Below are 24,813 nucleotides of genomic sequence, written 5' to 3' on the forward strand. Positions count from 1 at the left end.
GTTGACACAAAGGCACTGAGGTGACATGGTCCCCAGTAACACTCGACTGTCAAAAATGAGGATTTGCATATATATATAATTCCTCAGGTGATCCTAAAACCAGGAGTAATTTCCATTGCACAGCTGTGGTTTTCAATAATTGGAAGTAAAGGCATGACATTAATGGATAGTTCTATTAATATTTGATTAATATCAATGTATGTTAATATAAAGTGTGCATACATTCTGTAAATTAATTTTAAATATCTGTATTGTTGTCTTCTGCTTAATTTTGCTCTTTTCATTCATTTTTTTTATATTACTGCTTGAGGCCAACATGTAGGGCAGGGCATGATTGTGTTGATAAAACCAGTGTCAGTGCCTTTTACCTGCACTGTACGTGTACAACAGGTAGAGAACAGAGGAGGTGCCTTCAGAGACACCCTCTGCCTGCTGGAGGCTCAGCCACTTCCCAAACTGCCACCCTGTTCTGAGCTCAAACCTGTGTTTGCTGTCTCTTCTCAGCCCCTGCCCTGCCCTCTGCCCCAACTTTGATTTCCAGCCATGCAGCCCTGCTTCCTGTCAGCATTCCATGGAGTAAAGTGTAAAAAGCTGACAACTTGGCATTTTTTCCTGCTACTTTGCAATTTAAAGCTAAATATGGATCTGGGTCTGACTTGGCTTGTTTTGGAATTGCCTCTATTATTTTGGCACCATTTCCCACCAGTGCATCAGGCTGCCATGTGTCTGGGCTGTCAGCTGTCAGAGATGTGACTCACTGTTCACTTCATGCACTACCTGGATTATAATCAATCAATAAAATATGATCTGAATTTCTGTGTGGTGCTTCTGGCTCGGCAGAGCCATCCTGAAGCTGCCACAAGGTGTAACCCAGCTCGCACTCCCGAACCCCTGGGAACGGACACACGGGGGCACTCTCAGGTGTTACAGGCTTTCCAGCAGGTTCGCCTTGGCTTCACTTGGCTCTTCCAATCGCTACTTAACCCGCCAGAATCTGTTTCCCAAGTACTTCCAGAACTTTTCTGCTTCAGTAAGATGCCTTTTATGTATAATGAGTAAGAAAATGTACAAATATGCTTCTGAGTGCTGCAGAAGCCTCGCCAAGCCAAGCTGAACCCCAGGATAGGTGCGTGGGGGCTGCAGGCCCTACTCAGAGCATCGGTTCCTCCTTTTTTCAGGAGAGAGAGTCCATCCTGCCCCCCATTTTGCTGGTTCTGTAGCACAATGTAGGTGTCAGTAACTCATTGCTTAGATGTTTGTGTGACTTTGAGTCAAATGTTGTCTCTAAATGTGTGGATGATGGTAGGTACAGAAGCAGAAAAGTTCATCCTCTGCACATGTCTTGGGCGGGGGGATAAGCTGAGCGATTTTGAAGTTGTATCACTTGGTTATACAGAATGAAAACTATTCACCAAGTCAGTGATTGCAGGGATTTCAAATAGGTGCTTTCCCTCATTTCTCAACTCTGAGGAAGGCAGCCTGATTCCAGAAGATGAAAACACTTCCAGGGAAAAGTTACTGGCAGTTTAATAGAGAGAATAAATTTGTAGTTGCAACACTCACAAGAGCAAAAATTGGTGCATTTGTTATTCTGATAGTAGAAGCAGCATTGACAAAAATATCAATGTGGGGAAGCTCTTGTGAGTGCTATCAAAAGGGAATTTGCTGAGGAAAATTTATGGGCTTTGGCTGGTGCCTAGAGTGGATAAATTCCCTTTTCATCGGACACCATTGCTCAATGCAGCTTCTGCACTTAGAAGAGGCTCAGGATTTTCCTTAGGACGGTCCAAATGGCCCCATTCGAACATTTTATTTTTGTTCCTTCTGGGAATGTAGAGAGGACTGCTCTTGGCAAGCCAGGGAACTGCTCATGGAGCACTTGCTCTTTGCTCCTTCTTGCTCTGCTTGTCGGAAGTAACTTGGGCAGCCCCTGGGAGAGGTTATGCCCTGAATTCAGTGCTGGTAGATTAAACATAAAAATTAATGTGGGGGCACAGCGAAGGGCCTGTTTATGGCTGTACTTTGCCACATCATCTCCACTGCTCACACCGCAAGTAGAGTAGAGCTTCCACGGAGAAGTGTCTCTCTTCCATGTGCTGTTTCCAATACAGTGTGTAGTCCATGCCTGGTTAAACAGGATTCCTTATGTAGGTGCAAAACAGAAATGTTGCTAAATAGTAATCACAGTTGTATATGGAATAATGTCCCGTGACTGGTAATGAAAAGGAAAATCCCCAGTGAATTTCATTGTTAGGATTTCATTGTTTATTGGAAATGCTCATCAGCACATGAATGCTTGTACAATAATCCAAACAGACCAGAAACAGGCATATAGTTCACCAGGGTTCAAAAAGTAGGAATATCTCCATCATGGACTTCTGGATGCAAACAGAGACATGTCACTTCTGTGCACAAAGTAGATGAGGATGCTGTGAAAAGCATTCACACATTCTTCCATGTTTTCTTACAATTTTCGTGTTAGGGCTGGATGTCTGCAGTGGTACAGAAACTGCATGGAATACTCACATGAACTATTCTAAACACGGTACTTCTTGTTTTGTCTGGAATGGAAATCCAAATATGTCACAGCAGAAGCTCTTCACCAGCGCAGCCCTTCAGCAGCAGCAGAGCTGTGTGGCAGCACACACTGCATTTTGGGGATGCTTTTCCAATGCATGTGTTTCAAATCAAGCTGCCCAAACTCATGGTGGTCCCGTGGTGAGACAAGCAGAGCCCTTCAGGTGACAGATCTCTGTGACACCCGTGAACGCTCTGTGAGTGTTCAGTGGTGTTGAAGCCGTGGGTGTGCAGGCTGGGTGTCTGTCAGAAGGCAGGTTTTGGTGTTAGTGCTGCTGGGACAGTGTGGCACAGATCAGGCTGCAGGTCCTGCCCCTCAGCTCGCTGTGCTTTGCTGCCATGCCCCTTTGGCTGACACAGCCCTGCAGTGACCCCAGGGCTGACCCAGTGCCCGCTGCCACGCAAGGACTGGCTTGGCCATCCTTCCAGGTGGACACATGGCCACATTTCCCCAACAATCGAGCTGCTGTGGCTGCTGATAAGGTGTCTGGAAGGTGGGAGGCCTTGTTCCAAGGCTCCTGGGGTGCTGCAGAGAGGAACTGCCTGGGCTGGTGGTTCTGTGTAACTGAACAGTGCTGCAAAATTAACCCATTCCTGTGCTGGAACCAAATTCCTGTCATCCCCGTGCTGCCCTGTCACTGGCAGGGAGGTGATGGAAAGCAATCAGGAAAGGCAGGTGACAAGTTGGGTGACTTTGTAATGGACACAGGGTGGCAGACACATGGCTTCTTGTAATCTGAACTTTATCAGCTTTCGGAGCATATCGACCCTGTCCTTTAGACAAGTGTATCACTTAAGCATTTCCTAAGCAGTTTTCCTTAACCACAGCATCTCTCAGTTCCTCGGGATGCTCCAGCATTTACACAGTACACTTCCTTCCTGTCGCAACATCCTGGAGCTATTTCTTCAGAGACAGATTCTTTGAGTTTGTGCAAATCCAAGAATGTTCAGCACTGCAGAAGAATCGCTGAGGCTGCCACGGTACTTCTGGCTGCACACACCACATTCTGTTCAGTTCTTTCACCTTCCAAAACCTATTTGGAAAGCGCCCTTGCAGTGCTTTAAAAATGTTAGCACGTTGTCAGTCAGTATGTTGTCAGAGCTGTTCATTTGTCCTTTCTTGCTTACTTGGAGTTTCGAAATGATTAAAGAATGGAGCTGTTCCAGAAGCTTGTAAATTCTGACAGGATTTTCACTGCTCCCTGTTTCCAGTTGGTTTGGCCAAACTCGGCAGCAGTGAGCAGATACACAGGTAGTTCACATACACAACTTTCTCCCTGCTTTCATATCTAGTTCCATGCTGGAGGAGATCCCCCCCGCTGTTTGGAGCTCTGTGTGCTCGGTACAGTATTTCTGTGGTGAAAATGAGTGCTCAGTCTGAGCCCTCAGGTGCTCACAGAGGTGCCTCATCTGCCCCAGGCTGGCTGCACTGCCTGCAGAGCTGCAGGATGTCTTTCCCTGCTACCAGACTCCCCCAGGTGCTGTGAAGTCACCAGATATAACTGAACTAAAAGGGGTAATGTTTCTTAGGAAGCCCCAGGATCACTGCTGAGATACCAGTGGTCACTGTAGAAGAAACAACGTCTTTGTTTAAACAACCCTTTTACTATTGGAGGTCATATGTTCTCTGAGACAATCCAAGCAATGTTTTCGTCACAGTCAAGAAATGCTGTGGAAGAAGCTCTGAAAGAGCAATTAGAATGGATCTCTCTCACACTGAGTGCATTCTCCCATTCTCATGCTCTTAAACTTGACATTTGAGGCCACATTCCAGCGCGGTTGTTCAAGAGCAGGGCAGAGCTGTGATCCATCATGCTTCATCCATCCTTCCCGTGCCCTGCTCTGGGAGGGCAGGGCTGGGCACATGATAAGGGACAGGGAGGGCTTTATTTGCTGTTTATGTCACTGACAGCTACCACAGGAGAATGAGGGCTCAGCTGGCCTTGCCTCGCCCCGAGGCTGCGTTGGGTGACGAGGCTGCGTTGGGTGACGCGGGAGCTCCCTCCCGCTGCTGTGCACAGCAGTAACTCCTGACCATCGGATTCCAGGGGCTGCACAGCCATGTGGCCGTGCAGAGACAGCCCACCCCTTCCCTCTGCTGAATGCAGAGCCACAGCCGGGGTGGGAGAGCTCCTTTCTGCACAACCCAAATGTTCTGTAACTGTTCAAACGATTTCCTGTGCCCAAATAATTTGGAAGTACATATTCCAGCAATAAAAATAGTAGTTCTGTCACCCTGTTTGTCTTTTTCCACACAAAGTGGAAGCTTGAAAACATGTGTGTTGTTTCTCTGGAAAAACGACAAGGATTTATTATCTTTTTGCCGACTTTTAAACTCAACAGCCAGTGTACTCAACCAAAACAGCAGAAGATACCGAAGTGAATGGGAAAGGACAGTCCAAACCATCTCACCCTCCTTCAAGGCCTACTCGTGTGCAGGGGCTCTGTGCTCTGAACACTCCGTGTGTTCCAGCCTCAGTTGTCAGGGCTCCTCGCTGCCTGTGCTCTGGGGATGTGGAATCATGGCTGGGAATGACAGCCAGGCCTCACACTGGAGGACTGTGTCTGGGTGAGATCTCAGCAACTGGAGCTAAAGGTGGTGGTGGTGGCTCTGGAGCTCACTTTTATGAATAGAAAAAAAATCAAATTCATAACTGACTAAAACAGAGCTAAAAGCAAAGAGCCAAACCACAGCATCCCTCTTTCAGCAAGACTGACCACAATGAAAACTGAAAGCCCACTGTATATTGATTTTCACATGTGTGGTGTTTACACACTGTTAATCATCTTCAGCAGATAGCAAGAAGTTTTATTTTAAAATCTTTTATGTGCTTTTATTTAAAACACTGTAAAATTGAGTGTTCAAAACTTACCCAAAAACATCTGGAGGCTGCAAAAGAAAAAAATATCTCAGTTCCTTGTCCAGATGAGCACAGCTTTGCAAACTGGCCACTGGAAAGGGGGAGCTGGGCCTGCTGAACCACCCTCAGCAGGTGACCTGGGCTCGGCCACCGTGGCCAGGCTCCACAGCTCCACGAGTGCTCTGCTCTGAAACCACTCAGTGGGGTGTTTAAACTGTTCACTCTCAAATCTCACATGGTTTCACAAGGTAAACACAGGAAAAAGTTGACCCTTCCTTAAGAAGCAGCTAATGAAGGAAAGCAAGACTAGGTGTCATAACTGCCTGTTATCCAGAACACTCAGGAGTTCTTTTACTCCTTTTGGCATTTTCTCCTAATAGATTCTATTGTCCTTCTGGAAAACGGAGGCAGCCTGGATTGTAAAGTCTGCATCCTAAAGAGGGTGGAAGGACCCTAATTAACCAGAAATACAAGTTGCATTCTTGGAAAGGATGCTCGGTTACGTTTTGATTAGGAGGAGATAAAGATGCTCTTTCGAGGAGCCTAAATACTAAAAATCCCACAGGCTCTTTCAGGGTGACATTGTATATTACAGCAACACTCCAAACCATAAACTACTCTCCCATTCTAAAGGCTGGTGCTCGTTTTCCATGGCTGAAGCTCGGTCTGTGAGCAGTGCTGGGGGTGTCAGAGTGTCCCCGGTGGGAGCTGTGTGTTCCCACTTTGGTGCAAGCAATGGCTGGCAGGCGTGTTGGCAGAGGGAGGGAGCAGCCATGCCCTGCATGCTGGGAACACACAGCAGCACTGCAGGGCCCTGCTCCTGCTGAGGGGCACACTGTGCCTTGAAGCACTGTTCTATTCAGAGTTAATACTTACCAAAACCAGTCTTCTGAAAGAGTTTATAGCAATAAACTTATATGGCAGTGCTGCAGAATGTCCCCAGCAAGGAGCTTTGAAAAAACACATTCTTGGGTGTATGCAGCAGAGGAAATAATGCCTTGAAATAATTAATTAATCAATCTCTCTTGGCTGCATGGCTTTTGAATGGCCGTAGGTTTGCATGTTCTGTGAATAAGTGTGTTGCCCAGATGGTGCTTAAACGGTACTTTGAAGCTGATTGTCTTGAGAATCTCTCCCGTAGTCACCAAAGGAGGTGCTGGCCTAGGATGCAGTTGTACAGGGTGTTTTTTGCAAGGCAGCTCCATGTCCTGGCTCCTCACAACGGGAGTCAGTTCAGCCTCACACGAAGGGGGGGAGGAAAGGAGCCACAGCATAACCCCAACACCAGACACTGCTCCTCTTTTCAGTCTGGTGCCTGTCTCCAGTGATGTCCCTTGTCCCTTCCTCCCACCTGGACCAGGAGCAGGTCATGTCCCTTCCTGAAGTGTCAGTGCTGAGCACTGACTGCTGTGAGTGATGAAAACAGCAGAGCCTTCACACACAGGTCAATTTGGGTACCTTTGGGGAAGAGTTTGACATCATCTTAATGTGCAGATAAAATATTCCTTCTCTGTGTCACTTTTAAAGACAAACTAAAGCAGTTTTCAGTTGGGAACCAACTGCAACCTGTATCTTTTGTTCTTTAAAAAGACCTTAAGGCCGAGCCCCAGTAACCCAGATCTGAGCACAGGCGAGGCCCCGAGCCTGGTGCTGTGAGTAACCCAACTGTGACTAATGGCAGAAAATCCCCAGGGTGTAAATTCCCATCCAGCATAAAGAGATTACAGTCCAACTCTCCGTGATGGAATGATCTTGTCAGAGTGCACAACCTTTAAAACAATATGGTGCCTCACAGCAAATCTGCAGGTACAGGTAGTAGTTTTGCATTTTCATTTTGTCTCCATGCATACTTTTAACAGAAACATCCCCATTCTCAGCCTGTGTTTTAGTTAGCCTGTGTTTATTGAACTGGTCAGCATGAAATAAAATTAGTGAATATGAGTACTAAAGTTATTTGTAATTTATACAAAGTCAGAAATTCAGAGCACCAAAATCTGGAATTAGTTGGGGGGTTTATGAGATGCCTGAGAATTCAGGTTAATGCTGAATATGAAGAGTAATATTGACAGAAAGTGAATAATTACAACCAGGCAACATATCAGGGGCTTGGGGGGGTGGGGTGTAAAAATGATAATGCACAGACTTGTGTGTTTCTTTTGCCAGCACAAAAGTCTCTCTCCAGGCCTTTTCCCCCTCCCCTTTCTGTTAACTGATCTGTCTCCTGGGTGCTTGGCTGTTATCTCAACACATGCAATATCTACCCAAATGTCACGCCTAATTGTACCTGTTAATGCTCCATGGTGAGAGATGAGGAGTAAAAAGGAGGTTCCTTTCACCTGTTCCAGCAGCATGGAACAGTTTAAGATGCAACCTACATTTTATGGGGTGGAACACAGAAAAAAGGGCATTTTCTTCATGTAGATAAATACTCTTATCCAGTGTTATTCTGTTGACAGCAGCGTTCTCACAGACTGGGACATACCTGATTGTATCACAATGCAGTTTAGAACATTCCAATATTCAGTCTGGAACCAAGCTTTTAGATACCAAAATGCCAAAGATTATTTTTCATGGGAAGGAAGGAATACAGAGCCTGTGCTCAACAATACTGTGCACATCCTGACACTTAAACTCACTTCTTTAAAGCAACAGGATAAATCCTGGGTTTGATAAGCTCAAAAGGCCAAAAATCCAACAATTCAACCCCAAGCATGTCAGTGTGGTCTATTTTTGAAAGGCTTACCTTGGAAATGTCTGGGCAGCTGCTACTCATAAGAGCCACCCCATTATCCCTGCAGCCCCGTGGGACCAGGGCAGGTCCAGCAAGGCTGACATCAGCACGGGATGTTTGCCTCCCAGCTGAGGATTCTGTTCCAGTTGTTACCAGTTCCTGCTGGTCCCATCACTGAGGAGTGTGGCTTTCCTTTGGCCCAAGTCTGGGCGGCTTAACTCAGTCGTAGGCAGAGCTTTCAGTAACTCATCCAGCAGACACTGGATGGAGTCCTACTCTCTGAGGATACCCTTCCAACTGTATCCGATGTGGGAGCAGGGATCAGAGAGGAAAAGCCACCTTAATGAGTCCTTCGGGCGTTTTCTCAAGAAAATGTAGGGTCTATAAATAGCGTGTGGAGCAGCAGCTGTGGCTGCAGTCCCGGCAGGGCCCGTGCCCAGCCCAGGCAGGACGGGCTTTCCTCTGGGGCCGCCGGGAGAGACGGCGGGTCTGGGCGGGGGAAATGCCTGAAATGAAAGGCAACGATAAAAATAAGCTCCGTCCAAAAACCGCTCAGTGGGGGTTTGATTGCACTGCAGAGGGGAGTTCCTCTGGAGCTGGCTGCAAAGGGAACGGGACTGGGAGCCAGCAGCTGAAGCCCCCAGGCACAATGACAACATGTTTTGGAAAGTTCTGGATGAAGCCTTTTGTTTCTTTATTATTCTGTGGTTGAGCATATGCTTCTGCTGGAAACGCAGTTTTGCTTCATCAACCACACTCGTTTATTTATAGATTTTTTTTTAATCAAAATTATGGACTAGCTTTGCCAGTACTTATTACACAGAAATAAAGTCAGGACAAAGCTCTTTAAAGCTATAAACATTTTCAGACCTTTCATTAGTATATTGATAGTTTAATTCTTAGAAAGAAAAAAACACACATTGGAAGCATAAAGGTAATGTTTCGGGGAGGAAGGGGGGCAATGTAAGTAAAGGCATTTTTGAGGTTCCTAATTTTCCTTTCTCCTTATGCTTCCCCCAGGTGGGCAGTGGCAGCATCTGTCTCTGGTCAGAAGGGCTCACAGGCAGTCAGTGTGCCAGGGCTTGGGCCAGTGCTACTGGACACTGAGCTGCCTCGGCTGGGTGGTTCTTTTTCATTGCCTTGAGATCTGGGAGATTGTTTTTATTGGGCCCTGATATTTTAAAGGTAGCCTGGTGTGGCTGGTGCTTGTTTTGGAGATAGATTGGCTGATGGGTTTCCGCTTATGGTATTCCATTGATTACTGGGGCCTTTAATTGGCTCAGAGGCTGAGCGTGGAACCTCTTGGTGATGTCAATCTGCTGCTTATATTATAGCTGAAACACTGCCAGCCTGGTTTATAGAACAATGTCCTGCATTGCCTGGACATTGATTTTCCTGCAGATTTTCCTTTAGATTATATTGCCAAGTGAAGAGTTGCATACACATCCCGGGCTGGGTCCTGTTCTGCATCCAGGGGAATGTCTGTGAGGTATTTTCCAGTGTAGCTGAAGAAGGGGAGTGTCAGTTCTCCAGTACCATTCTCTCTTCAAGCACAGAAGTCCCTGGAGAGTCTGGCAGAAGCAGTCACAGGCAGGAGTGAGCCCACTGCAGGGCTGAGGAGAGCAGGAGTGAGCCGAGATCAGCAGGGGAGCACCTGCTCTGCCTCCCATTCCCTGCTGCTCCTGAGCTCTGAGAGCATTCCCTCACTAACAGGATTTTACAGAAAGCTCACGTCTACTTTGTCTTCTCCAAGTGCTGCAAAGTGTTTGGTGATGGTGGCACATAAAGGACAGGGGCCCAGAAGTGCACAAAAGCGGTTACAAATTTCTGAACACTCAAAACCATTACTTGTGTCATTCCTTAAATTCCTGGTCTCTGCATGGGACCTGCCAGGAGGCAGCTCAGCTGTTCAGCTCCCACCTCAGTGACACAGTCGAATATCTCTGGCAGTCTCTTCAAACTAATTCTTTATTAGCCTAAGCATCTTCAAATGATTAGATATAAAAGCAATTAGCTGCAATTCCATATGCAGTGCTACAGCCTGAGTTAGGAAAACATATGGACACCCCAAACTCTAATGAGCAGGCATTGTCTTCAGAGAAGGGAAAGATGCCTTCCTTTGTTCTGTAATTCTGAAGCGAATGTTGATCAGAACAGTTCCCATTTCAGCCAGTCTCACGGGGGTTCAGGGAACACAACACAGTGGTGTCTCAGCCCATTCCCAGCTGGACACCAGCCCCAAGGGTACAGTCCAACGTGTCACTTGGTAGATGCTCTTCCGGGCAGGAGATCTAGGAAAATGGGAAGTATTAGTTGTCAGATTTCCTCTCATTCCTTTAGCACGTTTCCTCTGGATCCCTGGAGCGGGGAGGTTGTTGGGAATTGTGTCTGCAGTGGGCTCTGCACAGGAATCTCTGTGACAGGCTGAAAGCAGAGCTGTGGCTGCTGGGCTGACACAGGGGCAGCTGTGACCTGCACTGTCACCTGCCTGCAGGGCAGCTTGGCTTGTCCCGATCTCTCACTGATAAATCTACAGCAAAACCAACCCCCCAGGGACAGTGTGAGTGTCACAGCAGTGTCAGGGGTGGGATCAGCTCTGACTCACTGGGAGGCAGGAAGGAAGGAAGGAAGAAAGGAGGGGTGTGGGTCTGCCCCTGATAGCCCCCAGACTCAGTTCAGCTCTTTGATCAGGCCCCAGCTGAAGCCCCAGCTCCTGCTCTTTTTCTGTTTTTCTACTTCTTTCTTCTATTTTTAATCATCAGGCTGTCCAAACTTCCTTCTCCGGGCAGCACAGGAACCAGGGCTTCCTCTGTGCACTCTGCTGTCCTGGTTTTTAGTTCCAGGAAAAGTACGTTTTCTGGGGAAAGCCAGAGTGAGATTTCTCAATCACTGACACTCAGTGTGCTTGTCTGTATATCAAGGGCCTGTCAAGACCTGCCCAACCACTATTTTAATTGTTCTGTGAGACATTTTATCCTTAGAGTCTGTCCCTCCCTTGAACAGAGATCACCCTGGAGGAGTAAACCCCATCCCAAATTTAATACTTCAGTGCTGCCACAGACCAGTAATTACAGCACTAATTCTGCTCTTATTCCAACTGAAGCAGTGTCATTTTGTCTTCCATGGCAAAACCAAATCTGCTTCACCTCACAGAATCTTTTTTCAAAGCAACTCTTCCTGTTAACTGAATTATGTGTTTTCTTTCATGTCTCTTCTGTGCTCAGGAATATCAAATTCAGTTCACAGTTATTAGTAAGTATTTGCCTGTACACTGCTACTGCCAATGCTTAACACACAAAGCAGGCAAGTTCTCATTTGAGGAATAAATACACTGAGTGCAAACTGTAAATGTTTTTGGTGAAATGAACGTCACTGTTGTTAAACTGGTATTGCCATGTACCAGTGGAATTCTGCTGCACGGTTCCCGTATGTGATGAATTACCACTCTGATGCTTTGCTTCTAGAGAGCTGATTTGCCACATTCAAGGAACACTCAAAGTAACTAAGGTGTAGTTTCAAACCTCAGATCAGGGACAGGAGCTCGTGAGGCACTGTCCTACCTTTTGGAGAGTAGCCAAGCTCAATATGGAAAATGTCTGTTTTCCTTCTGGGGACCATCCAATTGCTACAGCAGTTACTACATGAGTAAGATTAAAGAAACATTTTTCAAGATTAGCAGGAGAATAAAGAGCTAAATAAACCCTTCAGTGAATTTAATATGAATGGAAGGTGAGCCAACAAAAATGGAGAATGAGCAAAGATCTAACTATTCCATCTGGACATTGCCAAGCCAGGAGGGAATGTCCCCCTGTCAGGGGAGGGGTGGTGTGGAACAGCTTGGCTCTGAGCAATCCCGGCGGGTTCAGCACAGTGCAAGTGCTGATCAAATCCACATTTCCCAGCAAAACCATCTGCAATGTGATTTGTGTCTTGCCTGACCAGAATGTAATGAGAACACACTCGTGTGTGGCAGGAAACGAGTTTCTGTGCCATTGTTGACAACATCAGTGATTCTTTCCATAAAATCAGAAAATAATCACAGTGCTGCCCAGGTAGAAAGAGGAAATATTGCAAGTTGAACTGTCTTTGAGATCTCTGCACTGAAGGGATGGAGGCAATGCAGCCCTGAATTACCCCAGCACTGCAGCCACGCCCAGCAGTGCCCAGGGCAGGCAGGAGGGACAGACCCGAGTGAGTGCACAGGCCCTGCCTGGTTGGCCCTGGGGGAGAACATCTCACAGACCCCTCAGAGGCCATTCCTTCGGCGTCTGCACATGCAATAAACGTCTGAGGAGGACTCTGGGCTCTGAATGGAACAGCTGCACTGTTATTAGAAGATTCATAAAACCTACAAAAGACCTCATGAATTTCTAAAGCCTCTGAAATGAAGAGTGTGCAGAATAACATCTGCTCGTCTTTCCTGAGGTCTATTGTTGCATCTGCCCTGACAAAGAATTCCAGAGAATGCGTATTGTTTGTATGTTTTCTAAACACTTCATGAGACATCATTTCTAACAGCTCATTTGATCTCCAGGAATATCCTTTCATGCGAATTCCCTCTGCAATTAAAAGGGAATTAAGAGGAAAATCTGTTCTTGTTTAATATTTGAAAAAGAAATCTGCTGAAAATCAAACAATTGCAGTTGCTGAAGGCATTGATGGGAATGGTTGGGCACCAAATGCCTGGTCCCTTTCTGTGATTTTCCCTTTTTCCCTCATCTTCCCTCTGAGGATGACACTAGCTTTTGCCATCACTAGTGACTGGGGGGAGGGAGAACACACGGAATTTTCAATGCCTGTAAAAACCTTACAGGGCTTCAGCAGTACTGGAATATTGGAATGACAGTAACAGGAGTGTTCACGAAGAGGTTGCAGGGAAATGTATCACCTTTTCCCTCTTCAAAATATTCCAAACAATAGCAGAGGCAAGAATGGTCATCCTGAAAGTAAACTGAACTCCCTCTTATTGATTTAGCTTCTGAACAAACTTTAGTTCTTCATTCTTCCCAAGAGTTATCCAGGTCAGGGGGTTATTTTGTGAGATGGAAGATTTTCTCTGGAGAAGCTTGGAAAAGGCAGTGCTGTAAGATAAACTTCATAAAATCACTGAGCTATCTGAGCTATCTAAAAGTCCTCCCTCCGCCAGAAAAACCGGTGTCCTTCTCCACTCCATCCCCAAGGTTAGTGAGCAAACAGAGGCTTTGTTTAATGTTAGGCCAGCGTGATTACAGGACTAACAATGTTTGAAAGAGGCAACGTGAAGAAAACTTAGAACACTGGGATTTTCTAACTGGATAATTCTGGCTTCCTTCACTATGATCTTGTGGGTGTATTGGGTGAGCTTGGCAAGGTACTGGGAGTTCCCTCTTGACTGGCATTTTCTAATTGTTCTGTGACCTTTTCTCCTCTCTCTCTCTTTTCTTCACGCTCAAGTCAGTGCTTATTAAAATGAATTCAGATTTTTTGGATGTAATTAATATTGATTAGTGTAGGCAACAGTGCTGAAAATGCAGTTTATTGGCTGTGCTGCCTCACAGACCATCACAGAGAACCTGGAATTGTAGCTCAGAGTGGTGGGATCCCTTTGGGATCTGCACCTCCAGTCTGCTCCAGATAGGTCCTGTCTCTTGGAATAGGATAACATTTCGAACATGACAAATAGGATTAAATATCATTTTAATATAATCCAGATTGATAATACTATTTTAATGTTATTTTTTGAATGTGCATAAATATTATTTCAATATCATCTCTAAGTTAGGCAACAGGCCTCTTTGTCACTTTGAATAATTGGTAATTGAAAAATCTTTCCCATCTGTTTATAATAAAAAGCATCTGTTCAACATCTGCCAGAAAAGAAAAGTCTTTGGTGGAAGACAATCTGTGGATTAGGGAAAAGGCCTCTGTTCAGAGGGCAGGAATTGTGGGGTGCACCTGCATTATCTGCCTGTTCTAAACTCACTCACTGCCAGGGACGGTGCCCGGCAGGAGGAAGGGCTCCAGCTCTGCCTCAGCCTGGCACAGCACGTCCTCCTCTCCAGCCTTTGTCCAGCTCTGCCTGGATTTAATTTATTAGTATAGCAGCATTAACAAGAATCACACATTCATCCTTGAATCACACCACATTTTATTATTAATATTTATATTTTTATATTTTTAATATTTCTATAAGTAAATTTACATTTTATTTTGTCCATTCATACCATAGAATATTCTATTCCATCTTCCTTTGGCTCACCTACATAAAGGACTTGAGGGACTAAATAAATCATTATATATTCTATAGTACATGATTCCTCTGATGGCTTTTCACAGCAGAATTAGGAAGTTTGCATACTAATCACCTGCAAGCCATGATAACCATAAGGGTGGCCTCAAGGATACAGATAGATCTGTACTTGGAAGTGTGTAACTCATTATGTTCATATAGAATTTCAGTTTGATCTAGAAAGATCTCTTCAAAATTAATTCATCTGAAAATTTCACACACAGCCACTGTGTTCTGTACAGCTCAGGCCATAATGAGCAGTCCATGGAGTTTGTCATCTCACCTTCCCTCTGATGATGACACGGGCTGGGTTTCATGTGTAGGACAAGGGCTGCAGTAGAAAGCTGCTCTCTGCAGCCATCCTCCCCCGGTGCACACTGAGAACCATGTGCTGGTTTGTGCCCTCAAAGACTGTTAAATCCTGTCTGCATTTATGTTTCTTTTCATCCCTCTGCTACAGTCACAAATGCTTTTGTTACAATGGAAATCAAAGCAGGGAGGTGACATGTCTGTCTGCACCAGGAGATGACACACACCTGTCTGAACCTTTTCCACTCAGTCACATCCTCTTTTGAGCCACTGGTAGAAAATACCTTCAGCTCTAAGGATCAGGAGTCCCTTCTGCTGCCTCACTGTGACAAAGTTGTGCCTGTGATCCCTTAATCAATGGCAGAGCCAAACACACAGAGCAGAGGCGTTAGTGGAGTAAAAGCTTTGGTAGCTGGAGCAATCAGAAGGCTGCCCTGGGGCATCAGAGGCAGTGTCTGGCAGGTGACAATTTCCATGGCAGCAAACCCAGGCCAAGTTCACGGCGGGGACACTGGGACCCAGCCACCCACAGCTCCAGGTTATCATGGGCCAGCAGCAGACACGCTGACCCAGGGGGCACAAGGACGTCCTGTGAGTGGTGTTTATTGATGCAGCTTCAGACCCTCATTCCAGGGGATATATTGAACTGCTCAAATTACACTGCAAAGGATTATCAAACAATTACAGCACTGATTTGCCCTTTCAGAATTTGATTACATGTTTTGTGTCGTCTTATCCTGTCACTCAGGGAAATCATAATTAGGCTTCCCTGCAGCATAAATGTGAGTGAAATGTGCTGTCCAAGTCAATCAATGTTGTGAAGAAATTAATCTAACCCACTTCCTGTTCCTAATGAACTTCTCCACTAGCTGTGAGCTCGTCTCAGCTCTGTGCTGGTCAGACAGAGGAGCTTTAGCAGCTCAACAAGTTTACAGTATAATCTTCTGTGTGGAGATTCCACCAAATAATTTTGGTAAGAATTTTGTTTTCTGTACTGGTTCCTTTTAAGATCTCTATGATTTACTGCCCCAGTCATACAGACTCGAGAAAAAGTAAAATGCTGAGGTGCAGCTCCATTTTTCTGCTCATTCCCTAGCTCTTTATTCTTCCCACTGTAGTTCCTCTGGCACTGTAGTACTTCTGGTTCTGGTATTCATTAGTCATTATTCAGCCATTCCTCTGACAAAGCAGTGGAGTGCAGAGTCAGCTGCTTAGAAGATGCTTATTTAGGTGACAACTTTGTACGTGGCAGTTAAGCATGGAATAAACAATACTGTGGCATCCTCACCACAGTTTCCTATCTCAGTCAGCAAGGAGGGGGTTGCTCTTTATTGCTGTTTCTCTTTAGCATATGATTAGTATCAAGTTTCTTTTCAAGTGCTTTGCTTATGGATGTTTCATGTTAGAGCTTTGGTTTCCAGGATAACATTCTTCCTCACTGAAAGACAACATAATTTCTCTGACTTGCCTTTTCATCAGTTATGCCGTGACTTCCCCCTGATGGTGTGGGGGGAAGATATTTCATTTCCATCTTAATGGCAAAATTCCCTCATGTACAGTGCTGAATGATTGAGATCCTGACCTGACCTGAAGTCTGCTGAAATCAGTGAGCATCTTCTCTTGGCTTTTGTTGTCTTTGGATCAGGCTGTGGAGCACGATCCTGAGGTCAGTGGGAATTCTGTCTTTGATTTCATGGGCACTGATGAAGACATTTAATGAACAGTGCATTTCATGGTAGCTGACTGTTTCTCTGGTAAAATGAGCTACTTGCAAAATCTGTGTTTCCTGGGTGCAGAATAACACAGATAACCTGTGTTACGGGTGCAGAAATGAAAAGTCACATGGTTAAGTCTTCTGGAAATCCAGTGGGCTTCCCCTCCTCTGTTTAGTGTTTCTTTATGACCAACACGACAGCAATTGATATTCCACATATTGCTGTGACAAAGCCCCATGTGGCATTCAGCAAGGTGAACACCTCATTCCCCTGGGACGGTCAATGACCGAGGAGTCATTCCAAAATGTTTTGTTGGCAGTTTGGATCTAGAGATTAATATTACCTTGATGACAAGTATGGTCTTTCCTTTCCCTTTCCCATTCAGAAAGAACTCTCTCCTTGCCTTTTTTTTTGTGCCTGTGGCCCTACAACTGTAGCAGCTTTTCTGTCCCAGGGTCACATTATCCCTCTGTTATCCCTTGCTCCTGTTAAATCTCCACAGCTGGCAAACAGAGATGTCTGTGAGTGATTTATTGCCTTTCTGTGCTGGAGCACAGCAGCCCTTGAAGTCCCACAGCCCCACGTACAGCCTGAGCCTCTGCTCCCCCTCCTCCTGGCTCTGCAGCTCCACACGAGCCCAGTGCTGTGTGTGTGGGATGGCAGGATCAGCACTCCCCTGGGACACAGCACACACCAGGAGCTCTCAGGGGCTCACCAGCAGAGACACTACACGGCACACGCTTGTGGCTTTCTGGGTTTCTCATGTTTCTGGGTTTCTCTTGCCAAAGCAGAGCCTTCCCACTCAAATTCCCATTCCTTGGCCCATACTCAGTATGATCAAGACAAACTACATATTTTCAGACTGAGCACAGCACAGATGCTTTGCTGTAGTTAGTCCCATATTGTAAAGCTACTTTTTTACATCTTTTTTTTTCTGTTCCCATTTAATTCTGGGTGTTCAAAGAATAGTAAACTGCATAAAGCAATAGACACTGTAAGAGACGGATGCCCTGAGCCATTGTCCCTACCATCAGTGCTTGGCAGTGGGGGACACTCCGGGAACATCACCCCAGTTGTCTCCTCAAGCCCCTGAGCCATCCAGGGGTACATCTGCGTTTCCCACAGTGATGTCGTGTTCTGCTGTATGACCACAGTGAGGGGAATTCCCCAGCATTCCTCAGGATGTCCGGCAGCCAGGAAGGTGTCTCATCCTGCCTGCTTTATGAAGAGACCAGATTCTTTGGAGCACATCACTTATTACCATGGAGTCATCAGCCAGACTTAATAGACCAATAGCTTTGATGGGCTTTTATAGCTTTTATAACCATGTGGCTGTTTGCAACGAGCTCTGGTGCCCTGGAGTGATGAACGGAGCTGTAAGGGCACGGGGGTAATTCTGCAATATTGCTTTGGCCTCAGGGATTTACTTTGTCATTTAATCCAAAAGTAAACAAATGGTGTTACACATTCCTGAATTATTTCATGAAGAGCGTGACAAAGTGGTAGTTGTAGAAGCTGCTCCCTCCCCAGGAGTACACTCCTCCTCAGCTCACCAATCCCAGTGACCCTGCAAGAGAGAAAACTGTCCCTGGGCTCCAGCTCTTTCTGCTTCTGTGACAGGCTGGGTTTGCTGAGTGATGTGTGTGCAGGCTCACTTGGAGAGTACTGACATTTTTCAGGTTTCCTATTTCCAGTTCTTTCCCACACTTTTTCTGTTGGGATGCCTTACCTTAACTAGTTACAGCAGCTCTTTGCCTGGCCCATGATGGGCCATTGTGCACTGAACTGCTGACCAGTCCAGGATCCAGAAAAGGGACTTTGTTGTGCTCTCATCGTTTGTTTGTCTGATTGCACCCCAGAGGTTTCATCTTTGAAGACCAAGATAAATTTATTTATATCTATTATCTAGACAAATGATTCAGAATACCACTGACCTTTCATTGTTGGGTAAGGAATAAGCCTGTTTTTAGCTGGAAAGGTTAATATTGGACCTAGAAAACTCCCACTGGTGAAACACAGAAAGAGGAGACATTTCCCAGCAGCTGGCCATGCAGTCAGGATATACAATGGGATCCACCAGTCATTTCCAGATGGAAGCAGACAGCCATTAGTTGGTCCTGGGGATGACTGGCTGTTTTCACTGATCTGTCTTAGTCAAAGGCCCCCAGGCCCCAAACATTGTGATATCCCAGTGGCTGAGGTGCTGCAGGAATGGGCACTGCACCTTTTGCTGCTGGAGAGCTTCTTGTCTGAACTGGCTCCCAGATGAGGGGATGACAAAGAAACAAAGGCAGATGTTTCCTAAAAGTTGTGCCTGCACAAGACTTGAATGCTCCTGCTGTGATTCCACCTTTCCTGATTTGCTTGGACCATTTTGGTGCTGATCATGGGCATCTCCTTCAGTCTGGATCACCCCCAATCATACTGCTGAAAACCCTGTATTTATCTGCCTCATGGTATCATGTGTTTATGAAAAATGCAACTGATTGTGTATAACACAAGTTGTAGATTCTGACTTGTGACTCAAGTTTCAGTTGTGAATCTAAGTCAGATCATTTAGTTGATGGTCTCTGTCTGATAGGTGATGGCTGGTCTCCCACCCTCTGGGATCATCATTCACTACTGATTTAGTGTAGCCTCCCAGCAGCCGGGTTTTATATCTGCTATGCCCCTCCTTGATTTTGCCCTTCTGGCCTGGGCTCACTCTCCCTCCTGGATGACACGGTAAGTTCACTTCTTGCATCCATTTCCAGCTGGGAAAAATGCTGGCACAGCTGAAGCTGTATGTCAAAGCAGTGCAGGAGAAAGGAAAACCACATGGACCAGCTCTCATCAGTCTGACTTGTTGGCTGCAGTTTCTTCACCAAAAGGGCTGTCCAGCCCTGGCACAGCTGCCCAGGGCAGTGGTGGAGTCCCCCTCCCTGGAAGGATTTAACAGCCATGTGGATGTGGCACTTGGGGACATGGGTCTGTGGCAGCCTTGGCAGTGCTGGGGAACGGTTGGACTGGATGGTCTTGGAGGGCTTTTTCCAACATAAACAATTCTGTTATTCTATGACTTATCTGACCACACATTTAATAAACTGTAACTTTCTTTCCCCTTGACAACTTAAAAAAAATTCCTCTTCAGTATTTTATAGGTGTAAAATGAAACCAAAAATAAATAAATAAAATGCCTCTTTTTCATTGACTAGAGAAAATGGTGAGTAAAACCCACTTTATTTCTATCCTGCATTTGTTATCCCAGAGGGATCATCCCAGGAGCCTTTGTGGTTTCTGAGAGTTTCATTTAAAAGGCTTATTTAAAGTTTAGTTCCCTGAGTTTTGTGAGCCTGAAGAACACAGAGCAGGTTCTCAAAGGCCTGGCTGTTCCCCTGTGCCAGGGGGTTCCCTCAGCACAGCTACACCACAAACAGGGCTGCACGGCCCCACGGTCCATTTGGGGTCCTCTTCAACGTGGGGGGAGCCTCTGGTGACTGAGGGCATTAATTTTCTCTGTCTGTATTGTTCTTTACTGTCTGTTGTGTCTTTGCCATATGGTCTCTATGTGGTGCTTGGCTTTGCAGCCAGCTGATTTGTGAGTGGTGGTGTGAGCAGCAGGACACAGCCTGGCCTGAGCCAGCTGCTCTTTGAGTGTCACCCCTCGGGGCTCTGGGATGCTCTTTGGGGAAGGCTGAAGGCAGCAGGGTCCAACTTTCTGCCTTGTTTCTGTATTTAAGGTTAATATGTTTAAGTAAGTTCTGATTGCAGGCATACAGACATGGGATTTTAAGACTGTTCCCTTGTTTAGGCTCATTGCAGGGTAAACTTAATGACTTCATGTTATCTGGAGCAGCACTTGGATGAGGGATCTGTGATGAGCTGAAGGTGACCTGCACAGGTCTCAGAGCAAGATGCAGAGCATTTGAATATGCCAGCTGGAAAGCCTTTGCTGTTTCCTTTCTTCCCCCTCTAACACTGACAATCCCATAATGTGCCTCTGTGTAGGACTCAGAGGTTCCAAGGAGCAGGAGGTTTGTGTGGCATTAGGCCTGTTAAGCCATTCAGACAGCCCTGATGTGCCAGTAATCCCTCTCTGCACCAAAGCTGGGCAGCAGCCCCTGCAGCACTCCTGCCTGCTGCACTCCCTGTGCTCAGGGTGAGCAGTGGCTGCATCAGGGGCTGAAATGCTTTGGGGAACATAAGTCCTGGCCAGCGCTGGTGGGAGGCTGGAAGGATTCCTGCCCCCCTCCCATCTCAGGCAGCATCTCTGGACAGTGCTTGGAACAGAACTCACCCCCATTAGAAGCACACACAATTAACTAATGAATTCAGTTTATCCCACGGGTTGAACTGGAGCTGCCTTCTCCCTTCAAGTGCCCAAGCCCTCCTTTGTGCAGGCTGGGAATGCAGCTGAGGATGGATTTATTCCAATATCCTCAGAGTTTCAGAGTTTCCTGAGGACTAACCCAGTCTGTTTTGCACCCTCCTGTACCCAACCAGCTTAATTCCAAGAGCTAACTCAGGAGAGGTGGCTGTGTGCTCTGCAGGCCACACTGGATCCCAGCTGTCCTTGCTCTCTGGTTCTGCAGGAATGCAGGCACACATTGCAGGAGCAGTTAGCTGACAGAACAAAGCTGGGCCCTCCCAGCTCAGCCCCAGATGTCAGCCCTGCTGCACAGCACAGCCCTCACCACTCCAGCTCTGGAGGCCCCTTCACGAGGAACCCATCGGCTTCAGCAGCAGCAAAGTCTGGGCCACGTTTTGATATGAGAAAACTCAGAAGGTCCATGCAATTCCTGACAGTCTTCAACTGCTGATGACAAAAGTATGACAAAAACGTCTTTCCCACTCCTCTAGGGATGTAAGTCCTACCCTGTCCCTCCAAACGAGGGAGAAGGCGAATACACAGCTGGCCCTGAACTTAAGGAGTGGAGCTGCACTTTCATTAACTGCCTGGACAGTGAATGAGTTTAAATATCCAGAGCACTATTCGTTTTATCTTCAAGCTCTGGAAATTTCATCTTGCTCTGTAATGATATGGAAAAAACAATTCAAGCAAAACAATGTGCATTTAGAGAAAAATCAGAATAATAAAATATCAGAGTAATATATCCCAGGATCTGCTTAATCCCTGAAAATGGAAGGATAAAGCATTCTCGACACATCAAAAGCAAAGCCGTGTCCAGTAGGTCCTGAGTTTCAGTCCATTTTGGGAACTGTTCAGCAGTGACAGGGGAAGGGCACACATTGCTGGGGTGGATGGGAAGCAGGAGAGATGGTGCAGATTAACATTCTCCTGCAACCAGAGGGGCTCAGCACGTCCAAGTAATTGCCTGCAAATTGGCAGATGGCTGTGGTAAAAGGATTACCATGAATCAAGTGAGATGGCAAGTGTAACAAAGCAATAGCAAGCAAAAACAATATTGCTTTTCTGATTCCAATTAAAAACTAAGTGAACACCAATAAGAGCTCTGAAGCATAATGAGTGACAGCCAGCTCAGAGCTTTTCATGCCAGCTCAGAGTTTCCCCAAAGCTTTTCTTCCCCTTCTCATCTCCTGGCCTGACCTCTCCAGACGAATTCGAAGATGAGCTCGTATTGTTCAGAACAAGCTCACCCATGAGAAGGATGTGATGTGGCATGAGATGTATGGCACTTTTGTCAATGAGCTCCGTTGGTCCCTTCATTCTCTCTGTCTCACACTGATTTTAGAGCATTTTCAGTAATAAGAGTTTCCCAAGAGTGTCTGGCTTCTCCTTTCTGTCTCTTTACTCCATTTCCTTGTTAGTTCCTTTAGTTCTCACGCCACTGCTTTCCCCCCCAGCAGTTGGGGGCTATTTTCCAGTGACTGCAGAGGGACTAGGTCTGGGAGCATGACTTGTGCCTGGCTGGGGTCCCCGAGCCAAGCCCTGCCAGCACCACACTTCGAGGAGACCTGGCCCCAGCTGCCAGACAGGACAGGCAGCTGCTGGGAGCAGCAGCACTTCAGTGGCAACAAATCATCCCAAACCAGTTCTTGGACGAGAGGGAGACGATAAGTGCAGGCTGGTAGGGAGGAGGTTTGCCAGCTGGCTGGGGCAGCAGCACTGCTGGAGCCAGCTCTGTCTCAGCTATCGGGGTAAGGGAGGCAACAGAGGAGTGTGTGGGCCAAGCCAAAGAGATAATCCTGGCTGTGGCAATAGAACATGCCTGGATGCAGGTCGGGGGAGCTGGCCTGTGTGAAGATAGCTGGAAGAGAGTGAATTCCCAATGGAAGTACCATTGGCTCAAAACGGCCAATAAATCTGGGACTGCTGGCCAGCTCTTCTCAGCAGGCAGCTCCTCACAGCCTTGAAACTGGAGATGAATAAGGACAAAGGTATCGTGGGTTTGATTAGTTCAGAAATCACTTTTTTCCCATCACTTTGAGGTGATTCCAGCTGACAGCCTTTGCCAGCTGAACACAGCCTCGGACAGCCCTGCCAGCACAGGGTTTGTTCTGGGAGAAGGGAGTCTTAACCCGGTTCCAGTGTTCTAGAACCCAGCCCTGTGCTCCTTGTGGTTTATGTAGCGGGTCCTGCACGAGGGCAGAAGGAAAGGTTTTAGACTGTCAGTAGACATAAAGCAGGAAACTCCCCCCCAAATGGCTCCTGCAAGTGCAAAGAAGTGAACCCTGTGCGGGGGTGCTACAGTGTGAGCAGAGGGTAGTTGTGGTGACTCAGTGCAGCCCAGACCTGGCTGTCACCAGTCCTTCACCCCCCGGCCGGGGCGGATGGCAACTGCTGCAGTGCCACTCTGTGGTGGGATGGAGAAGCAGATGCACGGAAAACTTTCCGAAAACAGTGACAGAAAGGAGGAGCTGCGACTCTGAGCTGTGGTTTAACTCGGCCCAGCTCGGGCACCGGGTGCCCCCCCCCTCTGAGCCCAGCGACCACCCGGTGTCGGCTGTGCAGGGAGAAGGGTCACGGGCTGACCTGGAGGTGAGTGACCTCCAGGCCCTTTGGCCAAAGCGAGTGGGTGTTCCCAAAGCACTGCTGAGCTCCCCAGAATGCCACCCTCCAACATCTCGAGAACCAGGACATGGCCAGCCTTTGGAGCTCGAGCACTTCATCAGCTTCACCCGAATCTGAACTTGACTTTGCTCCAAAGGTTTTTTATGCTGATCAACTCAAGAATCCATGAATCTCTCTTTTTTAAAGTCAGAGATGTCACTTTCCCAAAACAAAGCATATTCTTGAATCTATTTCTCAGACTTGAGCTTCATGTTCCCCTATCAGGGACCATTATCAAATTAATTCTCATGACATCAAAATTAAATCAATTTACAGTCCATGCATGCTGCATGCACACGGTGCTGTTCCAACCCTGGCCAACAGTACTGGTGTGATTTTCCTGGCTGCAGTGGAGCATTATTCTTGCAGTATGGGCCCTGCATGGGGACTGGAAAAGGAACAATATTCTGCTTTTATTAGCCCAGATACAGCAGACTTCTTCATGTGGCCAGTATCTGCACAGCTTTGCTGCTAGGACACTGTCAGCCAATATTTACATCATGTCTTGCCCAAGAAATATTGTGTTTGCTGAAAAAACACATTTGCAAATGTAAATGTAAAAAATGTAAAAAACAGAGGCTGGTTTGACAAGAACTCAGTTCATGGACTGCTAAATGTTTCCAACTGATCTGGTCTCAGTGACTCTAAGGTAGAGTCAACAAGATATCATGATAGATAGGAAGGGACAAAAATGGGGGGAAGGACTCAGGGGGGCAAGAGCATGAACTGGGGGAAAGCAGGAGCCTGGCAGTGGATGTAGCTGTAGTTGAATTTTGTGTTGCCACAAATAAATGTTTTATCTTTAAGAATTACCCAACAGTTTTACAGTGTAGAAGTGACTGGTTGGATGTTGGTCCCGTAATCTGGTGGGCAGAAGAGCACAGAACTTAAGGACAGCCCAAACGTCCCATTCAGATCTGTGCTCAATCCTTAACTCTGGAAAATGTGCTCGAACACAGAAGGGGCTGGAAAATTCTCATCTTCAGTTTTTTCTGTATCCCGTGTTAAAAGAGTCATTTGTGCAATTAGCTGACAGACTTTGAAGATTTACTCTTTGTGCTACATCATTGTCTCAGCAACCCCTGACCCCTGTGAAATGCAGAGCTTCCTCCAAGGTGACAGTACAACAGATATTTATATTGCAGATGGAATTTTGTTGCTATGATTGAGATTTCCTCAAATACACATATAATCTCTATGCAAAAAAGGCATCACCCTCTGGAATGTGAATGTGTAACTTTCTAAACCACTTGCAAGGGTTTTATGCAGCCGGATTGTCACCATAATGCTTAGAACTGAGAGTCAGGCATTTTTAATAATTTAATTTTGCTGGTGATCTA

At 46.4% G+C, this 24,813-nt stretch overlaps 1 long non-coding RNA gene across 3 annotated transcripts in view; it reads left to right on the forward strand.

The window, feature by feature from the left end:
* The window catches only part of LOC116791956, an 81,975-nt gene that overhangs the window by 37,370 nt on the left and 19,792 nt on the right, over positions 1-24,813 (forward strand). The window lies entirely within an intron of this gene.

The sequence above is a fragment of the Chiroxiphia lanceolata genome, chromosome 10 (assembly GCF_009829145.1).
Source record: "Chiroxiphia lanceolata isolate bChiLan1 chromosome 10, bChiLan1.pri, whole genome shotgun sequence".
NCBI lineage: Eukaryota > Metazoa > Chordata > Aves > Passeriformes > Pipridae > Chiroxiphia > Chiroxiphia lanceolata.